Raw genomic sequence first — 5863 nt, forward strand, 5'->3', positions numbered from 1 at the left:
AGGGCCCGCTGCCCCGCGCTGCCCGGGCCAGGGCCGGCCCCCCGGCGCTGGAGCCGCGCAGCATCAGCGGCACCACCAAGCCATCCCGAAGGCTTCCGCGGGGACCGCAGGAGCAGGATCATCCGGCTCCGATTTATGCAGCCGTGAGAAACCCACCTTGAGGCGCTTCACACAACCTCTGGGCATCTCCCCGCTTCAGCCCGCGGCTGCTCGGGAGCCTGGACGGCTCCTGTTCACTGCTGCACCGCCGTCCGCGGCCCCCCGCCCCGCCGCTCTGAGCACGTTCATGCTCAACATGCTCTGCCCCCTTCTCATTTCTGAAGCTTGCAGATTTCTTCAGTCCTGATGCCACACCGATGTTGTCCCGCTGAAGCACTATGAAAAGGAATTAAAGCATCACACCAATGAACAGCCAAAAATCAGGGGTACCTCCCAGGCGATGCCTGCACGGTGACCAAGCGGGTCAGACGGAACAGGCCTGTCACAGACATGCATGTCCACTGAAAGCACACACAACTGTATGCACAATTTGCACACCTAACAGGGAACAGCATTTGCACCAGCAGTTACACAGGCAAGAGGACTGAAGACAGATAGCCGTACAAGCTTTTTGTTTCCCTTCCCCCAAAGAGCTGATTTCCCCCAGTCAGCCTGATTCAGTATTTGACTTCAGTAAGAACGACTCCTGTGAGAGAGCAGAGCTGTAAGAGCCTGCTTTGGCAGCCTCCCCTTAGCAACCCGGCGCATTTTGCAGCACTCATCTCCAGTGAGCACATTAACAGAGCAGTGATAAAAGCTAATATGTGGCATAATACCACTATTAGCAGCGGCAGCCTCCAGAATGCCCTAGAAGATTGCAGTGTGACAGTGAGATGCAGACATTGGAGCCTGGTGCCAAGTGCAAAGGCCATCAGCAGCGGTGCTGTGGCCAAGGCAACAGGCCACTGGTGAGCAGACCTCTGCTTCCTGGCATCCAGGATTTCCCTGCTCAAGGCCTTGCTCTTGGCACTCCGCAAACTTGAGGGTCACTGAAACTCAATGCTTTCAAATCAAAGTAGCTACTTTGTCCAGGACCAGAGCTTAAGAGGTGCAAGCACTGTCCAACACCCTTTTTCTTCCAAGGGATCAGAATAAGCAGCTGTTCAGGCACCGGGAAAAGTTCTCCAGCTCTATTCTACTTGTACCCGTCTCCCCAAATCCACCTTCTCTCCTGGAAAGTCCCAGTCCACACTGTACAAGGCTGGGCATTACACCAGCTCTGCATTGCCAGGGAGCTTGCTTTGCTCAGAGTAGCAGCTCTAAGAGGCCAAAATTCCCAGCCCGGGACTGCTGCTGGAGTGGCAGGTCAGTCAAGAAAGCACTGGTAGCTGTTCAACAGAGCACACCAAAACCTGGAAGCGTTCCTGGACAGAAATGTCATGACTCAGGACCCCATGTTTGGGCCAAACTGAGAGACTAAGAACAGTCTCAGGGTTCAAACAAGGAAGAGAAGGATTCCCAACAAAACAGTTACTCAAGCGACCTTACAAGAGGCAAGGGAGACCAGCTCTACAGTAGTGTGCTGGCTCATGAGCTACCCTGACACACACTGTTCTCCGCAAGAGCAGCACTGACTAATCTGGCAGCTGAGCGGGCAGCAGCCCAGCTCCCAACAAGGTCCTTCAGAAGAAGGTCCAGGAATCCCCTTGGGGACAACTCCACAGTAGCCTTTGGGACACTTTCTCTAGCTTCAGACACATATAGCTGTCTTATGTGTAAGGCCTAAGAGGGATGCAATACCCATGCTTTAACTTCCCAATTTTAACTTTCAATTTAATGCAGCTGTAGATATGCCCACCCTGGGTAGGAAGTCTTAAGCTTGGAGATCCCTCCTGAGCACAGCAAATGCCCTGCTGGGGCTCTATTCAGTTAGAACCTCTCAACCACTCCCAGAATATAAAAAACAAGACAAATAATTCTCTTAGAAGTTTGACTAATCTTATGACAACTACTCACAATAAAAATTCCCTTTTATCAACGCTTAAATACCTTTCAGCTGTCATCAAATATCACCTTGCACTGTGAGAGCACATCAGCAGAAAGGCATATGCAACTTCTAATCTTTGCTTTGATTCCAGCTCTGACAGGCTCACACCACAAGTAACAATTTACCTTTGAAACATTCACCACTCAAGGTTCTTGGTCAGCTTCAAACGGGAGAGACAACACAGTAGCTTAAGCTTTGATCTCTTGGAACCAGGTTCAGAAGAAAAGATCATTGCAGTGAAACCCGGATGTCTTAATGAAGAGCATTAAATAAGATACACAAGACTGATAGTCAACACGTCCTTGATGTAAATACTGGTGCTAATGTTTAAAATTTATGCATCCTTACACTGTTCCCCTTTTGAGCACTGCTCATCACTGTCTGATGCAGCAAGCTACAGCCTGTCTCAGGTAAATCCCCTTTAAAGAGACTGTTTTAATTTTCTTGGTGTTGCCAGAAGAGCTGACAAACTCAACCCCCCAGAGATCCTGTACAGCAGTGAGGGGATAACCAAGTTCCTGTGTGTGCCGTTTGTTAAGACGAAGCAGCAGCGGGCAGGCTGCAGCACTCATGTAGGTATCGGACGTCCTTCTTGCATCCCAGTATGTGTATGTGCCCCTCTGTGCCTTTACGGGCAATTTCACAGTGCAAGACCAAGCCTACCACCAAGAACACCAGGGGGAAGTAGGAGAGAATCAGAACTCAGCTGTCTTCCTTCACGGCATTTAAATGCTGCAAGGAAATTCGGGAAGAGGCCTGGCAGCACATAACCCACAGCCCTGTCTTCTACAGAAATCAAACAGAATCTGCAGTCCTGGGGGACCATTACTTCCCCCAGGACTGCTTGTCACCTATCCTTGATAGCAGACTAGCAGCCCACACTGCAGTAGGTAGACACTGGTACTACCCTACCTTATGTTGCCCGTAAAATTAGAGACCAGACTCACACGGGCAGATGTATCTGAGCAGTTACCTCACTGTTTTCAGTGGAAAATGCAAATGCTTTTGAAATAGTGCCTCTTGGATTTACAAGTCAGACCCTGGCAGAGCAGAGAAGTGAAGCATAGGGCTAAGGCCCAGGTCAGGACTTCAGCTGTGGGGCTGCTGTTGCCCTTACCCACTGCTTCTCCAGGGAACAGAAGGCTGACTTAGTGGACCCATCTGCAGCAAAGGGCCAGCAATTCATTAGTTTTGCAAGACAAATTGAAGCAGACAGAATTCCCACTCTCCTCATTAACTAGCCCATCTGCAAATAGTTTAACTTCCACTTGTTTAAAGGCAGCTTATGTCAAACAGCCTGGTGTCGTTCTGTCCCCCACTTCTCCCTCTCTCCAGGTGGCAGGCTGGCATGGAGACCGGGAGAGAAGGGAAGGATAAACTCATTCTTTCATGAGCTCTTCTGGAAGGACCCGAGTTCACCATTCTCATCCCCAAGCCCCAGCCACAGCCTTCACAGAGCTTCATCTGACAGCCTGAACTCTAATCACCTTTCAAAGCAAACAGCAATCATACTTAGTATTTCTCCCCTCCCTTTTTAAATCTGCTCTGATAGGAAACGCACTGACAACTTTTCACTGCAGAAATTAAAGTGGATTTTTCTTGAACAAGGCCACCCGCCTGCACAGCCTTAATCCTCCCAGCTCACATATGTTACTGTAACTTGCACTGCACTGAATCCAATTATGCCTCCTCAAGCCATTAAAAAATAGTTGAGGCTCTTGCACAGAGCAAAAGTACCAGCTGAGGAGACAAAAACAAGCCCTGCTGCAGCACGGCTTTGCAGCCTTACTTCTGCAGGCAGGCATGTCCTGCATCGTTAGGAAAATTAAGTATCAGAATGACTTTTACAGGGTCCAGTGAATAGTTCACTCCAAACTATCTGAGGGTGGACTCAAACAACAGGAAAATCTATACAGGAGACAAGAACCGACATACAGTTATTTGTAAGTGCTTGGCAGTTATTAGTTATCCATTAAAAGCTTTTTAAATTATATTGCTCTGGCAGCATGCACAGCGAATGAGCTCACAGAACAGCGGGTCTCCCATGCATTACACATTAGGCTGGAGCAGCAGATGAACAACCTTGAGCTAAGTAGTCAGAAGTGTCCACAAATCTAAACTGCATGCACAGATTAAGCAACCGAGTATCCAACTACTGACTCACACACAGCTGCGAAGCGAAATGCAACCTCTCCACAGCAGCTGACAATGTTTGCCCCGTCAGCTAGAGGGCTGGGACACCAGCTACAGCCGATCAAGTTCCACAAAGGTACCTGCTGGCCTCGGAGTGCTCTGTGGTTTACCAGATCTCACTGTATTCTCAGTATCCTCCAGATAGTCAATCCACATATAACAGAAATCAAATTCTTCCATTATCACCTTTGCTGACAAGGATCTGGCAGGGGCTGCACAGGGTTGTCTTGTCCTTTCAAAACTGGCACACTGCATAGTAGTTACACCCCAGCACTTCAAGGGCCAAGTTACAGATCCCAGGGCCTTCAGCTACACCAAAAACTCTTATGCTGCCACTACAGAAGTGGAATAGAAGTAGCAAGCCATAGATGCAAAAATAGCATATAGCAGTTTAACACTTGCACCTTAAAGATGAGCTTTTAGGTTTTCCATGACTGTAACATGTCAGCCAAATTCTGCAGATAATCTTCTTCCGAATATCTGGGTACCGCTGCAGAGTACGCACACATAAATTATCTTAACCTGAAAGACAAGCAGGCTAGATTTGATCACTAGTTAGGCTTACTTTCCTCCACACATTCAAGAATGTGTAACATCATAGCATCAAATTCCTGTTGGAAGAGCAATTACCAGCTAAGTAACTTGGACCCTCTGGAGTCAAGTCTGCCAACTTACACAAGTTGGCAATCTGGCTTGTTATCATCCCACATGATTGGAATTTATTTTAGGATCCAATGCCACATGCTGTGGGCTGGGGTTTTTTTTCCCCTTTTCTTCTTTTCCTCCCCCAAGTGGCAAGTTACAGCCCAGGAGTTAGAGATCCTAACTCCATTCCTGTCTCAATCACACATTTCCTGCACAACCTGGGGTCAAGGTCTGTACCTTCACAGAATAAGTAGTATTAGTCCTATCAACAGCATCCTGGAAATAACGCTCCTTTTTGAACCTCTTAATGAAGACTGGGGTAGAAGTTAAGGGCTACGTTACTTACTGCCCAAAACCAACCGTAACATCCCCACCCTCCAACATGGCACACTGATACCTAAGCTACACCTGCAGTTAAATTCAGAGGCATTCAGCCTAAACCCTTAGACAAGGGTAGGGCAGCTCAACACTGGGGTGCGACACCAGGTAGCCTCAGCCAGGACCTGTCCTCCCAGGCTAAAACAGAGACTTTTCAAAGCCTGCTCTGGCCAGGAGGTGCCAGCTCGCTGCGCTGCTAAATGCCAGCCTTCAGCAGCGATGGGCACTGAAGCATCAGCATTCGTTCCTCGCTCAGACAATACCCTTTTCTTCTCGAGGGGAAGAAGAATCCAACCACCATCTTAAAAAAAGGGTCAGTGTCCCCTGGGGGAGAACACCAAATTTAGTCAAGCACTATTTCATTTCCTCCAGCACCTAGGGACTCCTTAAAGGCCTTAAGCACCGGCCTGGGCACCCAGCCTGACCCGCTTCGCGCCAGAGGGACGGGGGCAGCGGGGCTCAGCGTCGCCGGGGCCGCAACCAAGCGGTGCCGCTGCTCCCCCGCTGCGGGCAGCTCCCGGGCGAAGGCAGAGGGGACAAGCAGCTGCGCCAGCCGCTTGCGCCGAGGCAAAGCTCACCTCCGCCCTCCCCGCGGCCGCACCACCGGCGCAGGGCCCGGCT

General features: G+C 49.7%; 1 protein-coding gene across 4 annotated transcripts in view; it reads right to left on the bottom strand.

Annotated features, from left to right (window-relative positions):
- Positions 1-5863, bottom strand: part of DLGAP4 (DLG associated protein 4) — a 72874-nt gene that overhangs the window by 39271 nt on the left and 27740 nt on the right. The window contains exon 1 of one of the 4 annotated variants that reach the window (XM_009283261.2): positions 2152-2200. The exons of the other annotated variants lie outside the window; for them this stretch is intronic. The gene's annotated coding sequence lies outside the window, so the exon portion shown is untranslated. Of the gene's footprint in view, positions 1-2151; positions 2201-5863 lie in introns of those variants that run through there. 4 annotated transcript variants of the gene reach the window in all.

Source organism: Aptenodytes forsteri, unplaced genomic scaffold (assembly GCF_000699145.1).
Source record: "Aptenodytes forsteri isolate BGI_AS27 unplaced genomic scaffold, ASM69914v1 Scaffold38, whole genome shotgun sequence".
Taxonomy (NCBI): Eukaryota; Metazoa; Chordata; class Aves; order Sphenisciformes; family Spheniscidae; genus Aptenodytes; species Aptenodytes forsteri.